Source organism: Diorhabda sublineata, chromosome 3 (genome assembly GCF_026230105.1).
Source record: "Diorhabda sublineata isolate icDioSubl1.1 chromosome 3, icDioSubl1.1, whole genome shotgun sequence".
NCBI classification, from domain to species: Eukaryota; Metazoa; Arthropoda; class Insecta; order Coleoptera; family Chrysomelidae; genus Diorhabda; species Diorhabda sublineata.
In genome coordinates this window covers 10,448,261-10,465,377 of record NC_079476.1, presented here as the reverse complement: position 1 = coordinate 10,465,377, position 17,117 = coordinate 10,448,261, and the positions used below count along the sequence as shown (strand labels likewise).

General features: G+C 29.6%; 1 protein-coding gene across 3 annotated transcripts in view; it reads right to left on the bottom strand.

Annotated features, from left to right (window-relative positions):
• Window positions 1–17,117, bottom strand: part of LOC130441640 (facilitated trehalose transporter Tret1-like) — a 56,606-nt gene that overhangs the window by 30,164 nt on the left and 9,325 nt on the right. The window contains exon 2 of one of the 3 annotated variants that reach the window (XM_056775409.1): window positions 9,790–9,861. The exons of 1 other annotated variant lie outside the window; for it this stretch is intronic. The gene's annotated coding sequence lies outside the window, so the exon portion shown is untranslated. Of the gene's footprint in view, window positions 1–2,444; window positions 2,528–9,789; window positions 9,862–17,117 lie in introns of those variants that run through there. One more of the 3 variants, XM_056775411.1, reaches the window with a different exon arrangement.

Below are 17,117 nucleotides of genomic sequence, written 5' to 3'. Positions count from 1 at the left end.
CTCAACAGAATATACTCGAATCTTCTTATACTTAGTTAACAATCCTTGTAGAAATCTATGCTCTAATTTACACTTCATTAAACCTCCTTTAACCTTACCTTATTCTACTTTCCTGGTTGTGCTAATCATCCTGATAATATGTGGATTTGTGATGAGTGCTTATCTTATTTATTTGGGGATCCATTTAGGATATCATCACAAGTTTTAGTACCAATGTATTACATAAGTTGAACAATAGGAACAATAAATATATTTGGTATATGAATGGTTGGAGAGGCCAAACTATCATGATTTATGCTATTTTTATCTGTTTTGTCCCGATCCTGACTCATTTATCTATTGAAACAATTATTTGGTATTACGAGGATGTATTGATATCTAGTTAGCCTTGACCAGTTCCATGCATAAACAAAATATTGCGTTACCATAGTACGAACAATAACTTGACGTCAAAAAAGTAAACCAGAGTTACGCAATAAATTAAAAGAAAAAAGATATCCACCATCGTGCTACCTGTATTTAAAAGGCGTAAGAGGTAACCAGATTTACGAAGATATGCTTAATACCCTTGGTGATCAATGTCCTTCGTATGCGGCCGTGAAAAATTGTACTACAAGCTTCGAAAGATCGTCAGACCGTCGAATTGAGCTAAAGCACTGAATATTCCATACGAACGCGTTTATCATATAGTTCACGTCAATTTGGACACGAGAAAAATTGCTGCAAAATGGATCTCCAAATGTTTGAATGTTGACCAAAAGCGTGCAAGAGTAGAAGCATCGCGTTCGATCTGTGCTCGATTTTAAAACGATGTAGACTTCTAAAACCGATTTGTTACTAAGGATGAGACTTTGGTACATTTCTACGATCCAGAAGCAAAGCAACAATCGATGGAATGGCGACACTCTGGCTCTCCAAGGCCTAAGAAGTTTCGTGTACAAAAATCTGCTGGAAAAGTTCTTGCTTCAGTTTTTTGGGATTGCCAATAACTGTAGATTACTATTCGATATTACTGACCACTCTACAGGAAAAAATTAAAGAGAAAAAACGCGGAAAGCTATCCAAAAGTATTTTGTTTTTGCAGGACAACGCCCCTGCACACAAATCTCATGTTGCCATGCCCGTGAATTACTAGAACACCCCCTTATTCACCAAATTTGGCTCCGTCCAGCTATCATCTCTTTCCTCAACTGAAAAAAGTTTAAAAGGTCGTAAATTTTCTTCCAACGAGGAGGTAATAAATGTTGTGGAGGTATGGTTTGCAGAGCAAGAAGAAACATTTTTTTTTGGAAAGGTCTAGAAACGTTGCAGGTTCGCGGTAATAAATGTATCCAATTAAGAGGAGAATACGTTGAAATACATTGAAATTTTGTTTGCTTCTATAGTAGGCTAAGAATTTTTTAATATATACTCGTTTATGGAGCGATGGAAGATTTAGGATCACCTAGTACAACCGTTGGAAGTGTTCTTGAAGAAAATCTAAATAAAGAGATCCATTTAAATTGGTTGGTAGTTCAAAAGGACTTATTAAATACCCACATATTACACCACACCAAATGTTAACCTTTGTTTACAAATTTGTTATTGTTACATATTTAATAATAAAATTTTTTTATGAAAAAATTAAAATTTATATAATTTTTTTTATATAATTTATATAATTTATAAACTTTTTAGAAGCAAATAACTCGATAACCGATTGAGTTACACGAATCAAAGAAGAGTAATTTTTTTTGTAGAATTTAACGCTTCTTAATATTTTTTTATTATTTTAGTTGTAAGTTTAGCACAAAAAAGTTTACTTTGATTTAATTAACACAAACAAGTGTAACTAGCGCCCTCTATTAGCAATGTTAAATTAGAGTGCAAATTATGATATCTCATTTCAAAAAACGTAAAATTGCCAATTTTCAAAAAGAATTTGTGAAAATATAAAAAATTATTGCGAAAATCAAAATTTTACACCCCGTATCTCGAAAACTAACAATATTTGCATAAGGCATGTTGAGGAGAATCATCATATTTTGAGGTCTACAATCTACAGTTCAGAGATTGGACATTCTTAATGAATCACCATGTATATCAGTTTTGCTGTCAGAATTATTTAATAATTTTTTCTATTATTTCAAGTGAGTAAGAATAGATAAAATGAAGAATCAGTAATGCTTCCAGATTTTTATATACTTGTTTGTTATATAATTAACTTTACTTTAAGAACCATTTTCTTCTTTAATGATCATAAAAATAAAACAGGAAGATGGCATCAGGACATTGAAACTGAAAGGGCGATATCGTAATTTTAAGTTTCTGTATTTAACACTAGATGGCGAGACCATACAAGCAACAGCATGAAGAATATGGTTATAAAGTATTTGAGTATTTAACCTTTTAATTATTATTTTACAAATGTTATTTTGCCCTATCAAACGAGATTTTATGCATACCTCTCAATGTTCGTATTATTTAAAATACGGAAAAATGTAAAATCCAGTATTAATCCTTTCCCAGCGGTTCTGGATTTACGATGTTATACTGTATCAATCAATAGATCAACTACATCATGAATATTAAAATAAGAATAAAATCAAATTAGAAATTTGTTATAACAAGAAACATTAATTTTTTCTTAGTTTTTACATTTCAAATACGCAGCAGTCATCAATTAAATTATTTGTAGTTGTAGCTATATATTTTACTTAAATAATTTATATCTTTTTTACCATTAATAGCTTTTTCGTTATCATGAATGTGAACCATTTTTAAAAATTCTTTTTTTCGTGAATTACATTCCGTTCCAAGAATTTTCTAATCTTTATAATTGAACTTTCGAGTATGTTATTTTTGATATTTCATGCTTGGTTAATGCTGTTCTATTTTTTTTATCATATTTATGACCCCTTATTTTATTTTATAAATTCTGAGATGTATGCCCTATGTAGACATCGTCACAATTAGTATAAGGTACTTGATATTTAATATTATTTATTTTGTTTTCTGTTGTTTTAGATTTCAGTTTAGTGAAATATTTGGATAATGTATTATGTCCTTTATGACAAATACCTTATTTATTGAAATATGCGATAGTTGTTGGGAAAGTCCTTGTACATATGGTAAGGAGAAATGCTTATGTTCTGATGTTTCATTTTTGTTTTTTAATTGATTGTAGTATCCGTTCATCCTCTTCTTGGATATGTTGTTTAATTTTTTTCCTTTGTGTTATTTTATCATAAATTCTAATGTTCATAGTCAACCTAAAACCTTTTTAAAAACAAAAAAACGTGAATACGAACGAAAAAGAGCATTACAAAAAGCAAAAGAAAAACATTCATTGTATATCTAGAGAATCATATAATTCGAATGCTTTTTAGATTTTAATTATATTCAATTACAGTACTAGTCTATTTCCCTGTCACATTAACGTTGAATTATAATTATTTTAATGCATGTTATTATCACACACACGAGACACAATATAATTTTAGTGAATCTAAAAATAAACTTTATTAAATAATACCCCTTATTATGTTATTTGACAACAGACTTCAAAATTGCAGCGAACCATTCTTTTCATGGGCTGAGTTCCCAATTAGGGGCAGGATGCGAGAAATTACGTTACAAATATTGCTTCAATCTGCTATAAATATGGCAATAGAGAGTGATAAGTGTCGCAGGTGTTGTGTACTTCGTACAATTTAAAAAATATGTTCATAATTGATGGCTCCATCAGCATTAATTTTTACTTAATTACTTTGTTAATTTTTCCCGTTATCCTACTTTAAAATCAGTAATATTGTCTGGTTCATCAAAATATACTTTAGATTTTAGAGGAGTCAAATCGGGAGAATTTTTATGATTAAAATCAGGAAAAGTCTTTGAATGTAGGCACTAAGAAGTTGATAAAAAATATAGATAAACCTTACCATTAAAACGGCCAATAATTTTATTATTAATGTTACCAGCCCAAACGTTAACTTTTTTAAGATATTGAGTGTGAGCCTCACACATCCGGTGAGGATTTTCTCTGCTCCAATATCTATAGTTCTGTTTGTTAACTGTTCCGTTTAAATGAAACGTCGCTTAATCAGGGAAAACTATTTTGATAATGAACTGCAAATTTGCGTCCATCATCAATTTTTCTTTATGTAAAACTGTCAAAATAGATTCACTTCAAGTGGCAAGTTTTCGAGTTGACTTATGTGGATTTTCCTCAATCTCTAGAAGTACATCAAACTTTTTTTCATCAGTGAATTGAAAATTTTCACCTGGTTTTTCACTATTTTTCACATGTCCAGTTCCAATAAACTTTTTTCAATTTTGCTAACTGTAGATTGCGAAACGTGTTGATCAGAGTATTTATTATTAAAAATTTCACATACCTCCTTTTGTTCTTATTTTATTACCTCAACCAATCATAATTAAAATGTCTATTCTTTGAGTCCCGGACAAATGAGCCAATATTAAATTTAATAGTCGCACAAATATTATTCTAACGTTTTTTAGTAACTTTAAATACCTGAATGACAGCAGCCTACTAGATTCATATCAATTGTTTATTTTTGGCTTTTTGACTTAAATTTTAGTATATTCAAATATTTTTTTCTGATGTTAAGCAGAAAAGATACGAAAATACCTGACTATTTCTAAAGTATATTCTAATAGATCAGACAATATTGCTGAAATTGCTGAAATTAACAAAATAACCCATGAAGCCATACAAAATGTTGTACAAGAATTCCAAAATCGGCTCGGTTGTTGTCAAAAAGTGAATGGTGGTCATTTTGAACGTTTAATTGTAAAATACTTTAAAAAGTACATTTTACATATTATGCGACATTGTTATCTTCATTGTACGTAAATTTTGTGAGACATTACCAAAATCAAAAATTAATTTTCTCAGTTAAGATTGCACCAAATTCAAAAAACTTCATATTGCTATGAAGAGGACTCTATTTCCAACACCACCCCCTTTCTTATTTAAAATTTTCGAGGGGTGTTCATAATTCAGAGGAGATGCTTGAGGGGGGAAATACTTTCTTACTGTAAATTGTCAATTCAGGAATAACAACCCACCTGTTTCAGGTTTTTTTTACATCGTACATAATAACGCTAAAATCTAATTTATTCTATACATATGGCATTGTATAACAAAATCTTCGAGGCACTTAACTTAATGAAAGTTTTGAGAAAATCAGTGCTTCCGGCTATATATAAGCAATCTTTTGTATGTCAGTTTTCATTTTTGTTGAAACTCTCAGAATAGCTCTCAAAACTTATCTGTGAGTCTAGAAGTATATTTTTAGGTATCATACTTAATAATAATATTATAAAATTAATAACATTGTTTTAGTTTCAAATCTTAAAAACGACGTTCAGGCAGACAACAGACGCTTATTTCAATAGAATATAAAAATTAAAATTCCCATGATGCATTTACTGCAGTAAATAGCGGATATCAGGCGGACGCATATTTTGAATATTAAAATTCTCAACATTTACCGTATGCCAAGGAATAATGCGTCTCCTATTTACAAATGTACCTCTGATCCTCTTTCCCAACAATTATAAACTAGAGAATATGACGTGTGTAGCACAAAATTGAAAAGGGATTTGGATGGAGACTTTGACCATAATGATTGCCAACGATCATTTTCGATATTTACATCGTATTTGTCATAAAAAGACTGATTAATTCACAACAGTTTTTAAAAATTGATGGCTTGTTAAGGTGCCATTTTCTCCTGTTACATTTAAATTAAAATGATAACTAATTGTAATCTAACAAAAATAAAATAAATTATGAGTTATGATACATGAAACATTTTTAACTCAATATTGAATCTAGGATCTAGATGATCAAAATGATCCATCACTTCCATACGATTGTAGAGTAACTATTTGAACCTACGCCGACAATTTCGAAAAAATTCAGTATTATTGGATTACATTCTTGAGGTATTCGTTGTTTTAGTTCTTCCTACTAAGTGTTCTCGATTTAATGAATTTTGCTCTTTAAGCAACCCTTCATCAAAGATTCCAAGGACCTTGGGGACCATTTAATAAAGCTTTTATCTCCAAACCAATCTTTAAAATATCGCATTACATTGCACTATTGTAATGTGAAGTTAACAAAAGAGATATCCCTTAGAGTACCTAATGTTATTTTTGACTATACCTAGGAGAGCGAGATCAATAATGACCTTAACTGACTTTACATATGTTTTTTCGATTAAATTTAGTGCAAAAACGATCTCCATAATTTTCCGACCACACACTTAATTATAAATTATTATGGGTACATATCTTGTCGCATCTGTGACATGAAAGGAACATTCACCTAGTTGTCAGTCTTGGTATTTATTTCTTCTATAAAATGCATCTGGAAACGATGAGATTTATCTTCACTCGATTTAAAAAAATATGGAAATAATCTCAATCTGCAATAAAATTTAGCAATCTAGAAGTGAGTACCTGAATTTAATGAGTAATAATTCTGAGAATGTTGTAGTATCATATTACAAATTTGTTTCAATTTACTTTTGATGATATAAAAAAATGACTGAATAGCAAACAGTCGCGTTTTATTTTCAAGAGGTGCTGCACTTAGTACATCAATGAGGAATTTTTTCTTATTTTCTATGACCTCTGTATAATACAAATATTTCTTACAAAAGAGCTCCTCTTCGATAATATAAAATATTTCACCTTCTTTCAGTATATGTTAACATACTTTTTCATTTGCCAATTTACAGCAAATTTTGATGAGACATCTTTTTCAACGTACAAATGCTTTTATGAGAACAATCAGAAAGGTTTCACGAAACTTCATTAATTGGAAACGGTTTTCGACGATTTTTGCTCTCTCAGAAGAATACTATGATTTTATTGACATGTCTTAAGTATACACTTTTTTATGTTTGTTTCTAACTTTATAGAAGATCATGACATATGTTCTTATTTTTTTTAGTCATATTCATTTATCTGTTATTACCATAGTATCTATTGAATTTGCACATTTATAAAAGTACGTACACTTTGCAAATTAAGAACAGGATGTAGTGGAAATAAACTAATCATAAATATATAAACGAATATATGGTATTAATGTGTAATTATTATGTCGAGTTGATATTCAATCCAATGATTTCGTTGTTATTACGTGACAAAATAATTCGTTTGGAGGTTTCCAGTGCTGTATGTTAGTATCTGAAATTAGCAATCGAATCTATAAAAATATTATTCACGATTTTTCTAGGAATATTCAGATCATCAAACAAAGAAAAAATAATTAGGAGTTACATGAAGAAAAATCTAGATTATTCTAAAAATTAGAAGGCAAAAAAATTATATTTTGTAAACATGTGTCAGCATTTATTTTACTATAAAAATAGTATTGTTGTAAACACCTTTTAATGATTCTTGTTAATTCAATCGCTTGGAATTAATAGAGTTCATTCATATGTAATTTGTGTTTTTGTGTTAATAAAGTTTTTAAAAATAAAGTTTCGAAAGTATAATTGGCGTAGTCGTAGTAGTATTTGTACGGACGGGATTTTTACGTATAGTGCGGTTGAAGACTCGACTACGTATTTTATATAAAAGTGCGAATATCTACGTTTTCTTCGAGGGACAATAACTTCAGATTGCTGAAGTATTTTAAGAACTCAGAAAATTGAAGAAAATAAGGAAGAAGAATATGAATTAGAAGAAAGAAGTGGAGCAACAGAACAAGATTTTTATATGTATATATATATAACCTCCGTTATTTTTCAGTCTTAGGGATGGAGGAGTTACATGAAGAAAAATCTAGATTATCCTAAAAATTAAATTAAAACGCAAAAAGATCATATTTTGTAAACATGTGTCAGCATTAATTTTACCGTAAAAATAGGATTGTTGTAAACACTTTTCAATTAATCTTGGAACTAATAGATTTCATTCATTTGTTATTTGTGTTTTTGCTTTAGTAAAGTTTTTAAAAATGAATATATAATTTGGGCAACTAAGCAACGTATACATATAAATTTTTATCACAAAATATACTCAAATACAATGAAATCTCATTTTATTTATTGCAAACAATAATGAAAAATCTGTTTATGCCAACTATTTTAACTTAAAACTGCCACTGTACGAGAAATGTGAGTACATTGTAAAAATTCCTAAGAAATAAAAGGCAATATATAGGGAGATTGATTTGTGTGATAAAGTTCAGTGCCTCTTTTGTCCTTTGAGATATTCATTTGACAATTTGAGGTATTATATTCATTATAAATCCTCACATTTTAAAATTATATATTAATTCTTATTCTTTCGCTTTAACTCATCACAAAGACGTATGGTGTCTTTTCTCACTAAATCTGATTATTAAAGAATTTTATTTTGTCACAAAAATCTTGAACTATTAATTTCTACATATATTATTTTACATCTAGTTATAGATTTATCAATTACTTCAATCTATTTATCAATTGCTTTCCCTGCATTAACTATCAATTAGTGTGTTATCTAATACATACATTCATGCATATTTCCTCATTTTTGAATAGTTCCATTTCGTGTAATTACAGTTTGTTCAAAGAATGTCCTACATTCCTTAGATAAAGTGAATGATGGTTTGTGTATATATGTACTTTCAACTTTTGTTATTGAGATCTAATGTAAAATTACTTTGGAATCTTCTTTCCTCTTCTTTGCGAGTATTATTAATGAATAGAATACTTCTCTACCAGTTTTAATAAGTCGGTCAATTATTGAAAAGATAAAATAGAATTTCTGTTAGTGGAATGAGAATGTGGTTAATATATTACATTTTTTATCAGCATCAAGCATCTGCGGTACCATAGAACTGAGTACTTTTTGGACAATTTTAACTAAAACTGTGTTGTTTATATGAGTGATACTGATATCCGACCAATTTATATAAAATTTGACAACAAAAAAGATAATCAAAATAGCGGAAGTTTTGTTAACCTTAGAAAAGTTATTCTCCCTTCATACCTCTCATGCATTTATAAATAATAGTCTAGCATTGAGTTTAAGAATCTTGGGAACTCTGTTATGACTAATCTGATCCTTGAAATAATATCATTGTTCGTTCAGTATCATAATATTACTAAACCAGAAAGTTTAATCAATTGGATATAAATCAAATAATAGGGATCATTTCGAGTAATTATTATAGTTCATACAGTTGATTCCATACCACCATGCTTACTTGTTCTTTGTGAGCTATTTTTATTTGTTGTTCCTATGATTTTAGGAATAAATTCATATATATTGTGTTTTCCGATTTATTATTTGGAAGCTCTGTATTCCTTAAAGTAGTTAGGACGAAGCGGATATAATATACGAAATAGGACCTGGGTTGAAAAAATGAAGTTATACTGAATATGTTTTGAAGAAACTAATTTTTAATATTTTTCTTTAAAGGGGAATCAATTTATAGTTAAAAACCTGGTACAGTAGATTGAAGATTTTAAACGGTCCTAGTAATTGATATTTATGGAAAATAAATCACCCAAAACTTCGTACATCCACCTGCGTCTTCATCTACCTTCGGGATTTTGTATGGAATCACCTCTCTGTAAACTTTGTACATGACTCAACTATCTCGGTCTTTGTGCTTCCACAAAACAAAGGTGTCGTTTAATTCAAGAACATCATTTTAGAGAAAACTACCAGACTAATCCGTACGTTCACTGAACAAACATTTTTAACATGGTGCTCTAAAATCTCATGGTGATTTTTGTCCGCCCATACGTGATTATTGTGAAAATTTATGATAGATACCTTTAAATAATGTGCCTCGTCCTCACATTACATTATCCTTACAACACGATTTTGTCGCAGTTCGAGCAATTACTGAAATTTAAGAAAAATCATTTAAACTCAATTTAAGTTACCACCGCAACACCGTTTAAATGTGATAAATTGGAAAAGGGGTGGGGAAAGGAAATTTCGTTATAGGAAAGACCCATCTTAATTTCACACGAGCAATCACTTACTGAATTTTGTCGTGTGAATTGGAAATACCCTGTATATCTAGTTCCCATTTTTCTTGTATTGAATAATTGTTTGGACTAAATTTCAAAATTATGTTTGACCATAAATGTTTATAAAATTGAAGATATTTTGGAAATAATGTATTCATATATAGAGGATGTTCTATTGAACTGACTTTAATGGAATTTGGAGAGAAATATACAGCATAGGCAGGATACAATACTTTATACGATTTGGTAATGCTGCAAGGAAGAATCATCAGGTCACATAATTACAATCTCATTCCATTTTAGTTTTTAATTAAATTCTTTTTAAATAGATGCAATTAATGATTATTACTGAATGTTGATGGGCATTGTATATCTTTGCAAAACTTTTACGACTCGAATAGAAAAAAAAAGATCTGCAACGGAAACACGTGGTTCTGTAAGTGGCTCTGCATTTAAATAATTGTCATAGAATATATTGGTTATCTTCGGATATATTTAAATCATCCCATCACAACCTCTCAATATGCATTTTTCAATTTTTTTTTCATTCAGTTATCACATGATATAGGATGAATTATCAATATAGTACTGAAAATAAATGTTGTTGACATCCTTTATTCTTTATCTGTTGAATAATCCAATTGAATAATGTTTCACAGACTTAATTCTAATAAGAATTGGAAAAATAAATCAGTATCAAGAGATTCAGACATAATAAAACTAGACGTTAGGTAGTATTATTTGGAGTAAGATTATGTTAATTGATAGACAAAATTTGTAATATTGGCATTAGTATGTTTCGGAAAGTATGATCGAATTAATCCGATCATGATTTGATTGCTAGGAAACTAATTCATATCACGGTCATTGTTGTTAGAAAACTGATCGATTTAATCGGGTCGTAATCATATGTTATGATTCCTTCTACCCGAATAGATCGGTGAGTAAATACGATCAGCTGACGGGTTGTTTCATTTGTTCATAAATTTTTGAATTTATTTCTTCTCCTTATATTGCTACCTACTATTAACTCGTTTCCGGTTTTTATACTTCTATACCAATTATTTCACATTTAAAAACTATCATATAACTAAATAAATATCATAGAAAAATTGATGCAGAAAAAAGTAATAAACATAAAAAGTTCTTGTAGATCAGGTTTGAGCACGACGCGACATTCGGAAACTGTGATCTAAATCCCGTTCTGGGATAGGATCCGCAATAAGCTGATAAGTCATTTACCTGTACCCGGGTTATATTTTCCGAAAATTTAATATTGTTGAACAGTTGAAAAAACAGTCTTGGTTTGATTTCATTTATTTTTGAATTTTTGAGAAATTCAAAACCTTATCTCAAAAGATCGGTAATATTGATACATAGTTTTTTTGTAGAAACTATTATCGTTTAAAAAGTAACAATAAAAAAATATATGTTTTCATTCAAAAAACGTAGTATGATGTCATCAAGGTGTACTAATGAATGCATAATAGGTATTGTTATTCGCACCAAAAAGCAAAACATAGATATATAAATGTTGATAAAAACGTCAAATAAAAATTTCAGTGGAAAATAATGTCAAAATCAGTATAATTGATTCATAAATTATCATACGACGTATGAGGAAAAAATTGATTGATTAATCATCTATTTTAAATTTGACATTTTCTATTTTGTTGATCATTGTTTTGAATTTATATTGTTTTATGAGAGGCGATTGCTCTGCCTTCTAGCTTACCTGGCAATACACTCTACATAAAGTGGTAAATTCAACAATATTCCAACGAACATCAAAAAGCCATTGTAAACAAATTTCTCATTTGTCTTTAACCAAATAGCCACACAAGGAGAATTATAATGAAATTAAAGGAAGCTGAGCTTCTGCACGAGTCGGTGACAAGATAAGCGGTCGTCTTTCCAGCGAATATGCCTTTTAGAGAAAAGGGATAAATTATTTGGACAGTTTTTACTGGACACACTCAAAAGCGAGCAAGCACGAATCAAAAACTGTCCAATTAGGCTTTCGAAAAGGCAAAGTTTTCGATTATGGAATATGTTTTATATTTATATTATATTAAAGATATTGTCAATGTTAATACTATTGTGCTATAGGTCGTAACAATCTGTTTTGTGTAGTTCAATATTTTTTTCATGAAATAGTAATACTTAATATCTAGGAATAAATAAATTCACCTACAATGTTTAAAAAACAAATATACGTCAAATGAAATTATATTTAATTTAACATAAAACAAGTAGTATTAAAAAGCAATATAATTTCACTGGAATCATAAAATCTGTGATTTTAGTCAGTCGTACAGATACATTTTGTAATTCATTTTGGATTTAATTAGCGTATTAGCATAATTTTCTTGCATGTGAAACTGTTCGTCGAAAAAAACAATATTTCATAGTACACTAACAGAATTGAAATAATCGTTCAAATTTGGAAATATAAATAGTTCGTGTTCGGCATCTTCTTTTGTATAATATCATCTTACTTAGTTGAAGCATAAATATCAATAAAATAATGGACTTTTTTCATGTTGCTGATATCATACAGATGGCCTCAAGAGCAAGTGTTATTACTGTCTTGGTTTTGTATTGAATTCAACACTTACAGTCGTCTATAATGATATTTTTAACATCTCATTATATTTTGGCCAACAGATTGCAGTGCAGATGTAGCATTTGTTTGTGAAAGTATTATTGGAATGCCGAATTTATTGCAGATTGGTAACAGTTGAGCAAGACAACTATTAACCAAAAATTGAACTTCTAAAAATGTATGATGTCACCCATTCTTTTACATTTCTTAGATTTTTCAAAATGGCCTTTAGTTTACAGGTATTATTCGCTACAATCATGTACACTACAGTACTTATGAATATTTATCGTCTAGACCAGGGTTGTCTAACTGGTGGCCCTCCAGGCTATTTTGTGTATTAATTAATTGAAATATTATATTATTAATCAATACTTCTATCATCGTCAATTTGAATATTGAATTCCATGAGTTTAAAAATTTTACAAGCTTTAATGACATTAAAAATCACCGGCAATCTTAATTAATTATTTCCCAGACGATGAATAAATAAGTATTCGAAAGCTCGGAAAATATATTGAAGTTAGTCCACTTTGGTGTTTCCTTGCCACGTTCCCAATAAAAAACTACTCATAATATAGCTGGAAAAGACTTAATTACAATTCATATATATAAATATATGAATGTATGAATACGCAAATATTCAACTAAATACTGTTAATGTCAAAAAGAAGACACAATTGCTGAATACTATACTTTTAAGAGCATTTTAACATAATTAAAACACAATCCTACAACTTAAATTAGATGTCTGTTTCCATTGACAGGAAATATTTGTAATGTTTCCAATATTATATCTTCATTCAGCCTCTCAAAAAGTTTTCAATGCCACGTAAAAATAACCAATAAAAAAGAAGGTTCGTGAAGCGGTATGAAATAAACAGTAATAATTAACAATCAATCAAATTGGTCACTATTATATGATTTAGAGATATTATTTAGTTTGCATGAGTTGGTTAAGCGATTCATTCAATAGCATTATCATGGTTTTGACTAAATTTGTAATATTTCATTCCATTTTTCTAACCTCAATTATTCTATAACCTTGTGTGTAAACGATGAATTTAAGGATCAAACTGGCCAATTAAATGTTCTTGAACTTCCAAAACACTTCCAGAAACTGTTTTCTAGTCAAATCATTTACTAAGATACTTCAGCAGACAACAGTTGCTTTGAAAGCTAGCAGTATTTTTTTTAACATTTTATCTTCCACTTTTCTTTGTTGTTTGTTGTGAAGCAAATTGTAATTTTGCGACAAAATTGTAATTTTAATTTTGAGGTAATTAAACATCTCTAATCCTTCTCAAATTTGAAATACTAACTTGAGATGAATATATTCATTGTTCCCAAGTATCTATTTTGACCAAAAGAGTTCACAGAAACTTCTATAATTGATTTAAATGTGTATCATAATTTTTACCTCAAATGGATATTTTATCCTTAAATACATACATTTGACTCTCCTCATATGTTTAGGATTAATATCTCTTTGTGTCGAATCTTTTTAACTGATGTTTTGAAAAAAATTCATTATTATATGGTGTTAATTAAATGTGTTGGTCAAGTGGATTTGTAGTGAAACATAAAGGCATCACTATTAAAAATTATGCATCAAACTGTAAGCTTCTTCCGGATTTTCAAATTGTTCGTAGTCCCCAATTTTAGTTCTATCAATGGTTTTTTTAAATAAGAAGATAGTTTATCTATGCCCGTATCTTCACACTCAACAAATTTGAGTGTTTCTTCAATTTATAAAGCATATATTATATTAAATTATATATTAAAAGAAATCTATGCGTTTCTGCTTTTGGGCCAATAGATGAACTGGTAGTAGTTTTTATACCTTACACTGATTCCTTTTGTATTGTATGAATCTTTAAATACCCTCATCAAAGCTCACGAGACACTTCTTCTCAGTTATTTCACGAACACCTTTTGTTGTTTGTTCAAATTCTAACGAAATAACGTTCAACAAGTGATATGTCAACTTCTCGACTCTCCATGTTTGATAAATAATTTTTTTAGTCCAAATATGTGCCAAATAATCATTAATGAAGTTCATCTATTTTTTTAGACCACCACATGACAACTAATTGCTGAGTATGTCAGGTGCTATTTAAAATTTCAAATTTTTTAAATGGGACCAATCAACACAACAATCGAGGTCTAACAATTAAGAAACGGAGGCTGTGAAAATTATTCGTAGCCTCATTATATTCATCAATTTTCTAGTACATCTCAAGCTCTCTTTAATACGATTTTATAAAAAGTAATGAAAAAAACAAAATTAAAAAATATAAAAACGAATCATATAAAAGTTGTCACATATGCAGACGATGCAACCATATTGGCTAAAAAGAGCTTATAAAGGCAATCAAAACTGGAAACAGAAGCAGTAGAAATCGGTCTAGAAATAAACTAAGAAGAACAAAATACATGAAGATAGCAATATAGGACGAAAGAGGAATGGACCACATAAGGACACAGGAATACGCATTTGAAACTATATCTTCGTTCACTTATCTTATTATATAATTAGGATCAAACATTACAGGAAATGAAGGAGAAAATATAATATATAATAGCACAATGGATACCTCTATGACCAAGAGGCAGAGGCAGACCAAGAAATACCTGGAGAAACCAAATTGAAAAAGATATCAGAATCCTAGAAATAGTAGACTGGAAAGCAAAATGCAAAAACAGAAAAGAATGTAGAAAGCGGACAAACAAAGCCATGACCAACAAAAAACTGTAACAATAAGATCAATGGCAGTAATCAACTCCAATAAAGGGATTGTGGTCGCACAAAGCGTTTAGTCCAGTCATTACGTCGGAAAAATTGGGTTATGAATGCAAATGAACCGAGAAAGCCGAATTTTGGATATTAAGTGGGGGGGGGGGGGCTAGAAAAGTTTAAGTTCAAATTGTCGACCCAAATAACCTTCTGGGTTTTCCGCCATCCTGAAAAAAGGGTTAAATTCAGTTTTTCATCATAACTTGGTTCCCGGTGAGATATGAAAATTTGCAATACAATATGCAATACTTTTTTGTTGCTCTTAGAATTTGGGCATGAGTCAGGTATAGAAGACCCTTTTCTAGTGTTCGTGCCAGAACATCCGCTCCTTTTCGAAGCATTCCAGTCAGTTGTCTCGAGTCTTTTGAAGTGAGCGTACGTGTTTGAAAGAGTCTACCGAGGAAGAACTTTTACAGCCAAGACCATCAATTTATAGTTTTTTTTGATCGATATCTCGATAACGATAATCGGTACGTGGAATGTACAGGACGTTAATTGTAAATCGTACAAAGAGCAACAAAAAGTATTGCATAAAAATTTTTGTATCTCAACGGGGAACCGATGGAAAACTGAAATTAACCCTTTTTTCAAGATAGCGGAAAACCTACAAGATTATTTTGGTCGACAATTTGAACAATAATGACTGGACTAGTTAGCTATAATCCAAGAGATTGAGCGGCATAATGATGAATGATGACGATGTAACAATTTGTCTTCTACTGGAACGTACGGGAGCACCCTGGTTACAATTATATATTTTCTAATACGTCTAGTTTTAGAATATTTTTCAAGACATTACAATAAGTAGATACATTAGTTGATCTACATTTAGATTATAAATATATTGTTAAGTGAATAAAATGAAATGTGAACTTTAGCGGAAATTATATTAAGAGAATGGCGACTTTAAATAATTTACTGCCACTCAAATCAAAACGGCAGTTAGTAACATTTTAAAAAGATTGACGATTTACGGTTTGCGTAATAGATATATTAATTTTCAGTGATTAGTTCCAATATAAAATATAATACAAATAATTCGATTTAGTCACTTAAATAACTACTAAATATATTATAACTGTTAAATTAATGAGAAACATTTATTAATAAGTAATAGTAAGTACTGGGAATTTATATGAAAAATTATTACTGCGTATATGAAGTAAAGTACGTAACATGAATGTTAATTACATTAGATACTCATGGAATTAAGCACTCACCACTTTGTGCCTAATTTTTCTAACCATGTTTAGTATGCAGTATGCTACACACTACTTTTGGTAGGTAATATACGATTACGTTATAAGGATCAAAATAACATTATAACATTAGCCATAATTATTGATGAATATTTTGTATCTGTCATTCATGCCAATCAGATGTTTTAACTTTGATAGGTTGTTACAACATCCTGAATTTTTCGAAAATTTTTTCGATCGCGTGACGTAACTGCAAAATTAATAAGTGATAATTTTCCATCATTGACAGCTGTCACGTGCGAATGTCATAATGGCAGAAAAATAAATTATTTCTAATACATATTTATTTTTACAGAATATAGAGTAAATAACATTTTCTTCTCACAAATAAACTTAAAAATGCTTTAAAAAATTGTCAATAGAGAGTCAAAAAAATCATGTCATAGCCACTTGAATTGATTAACTCACCCAAAATTGGGTGTAAAAAAATGCTTTATTATAAAATTCTCGTACCGAATGTCCCATAA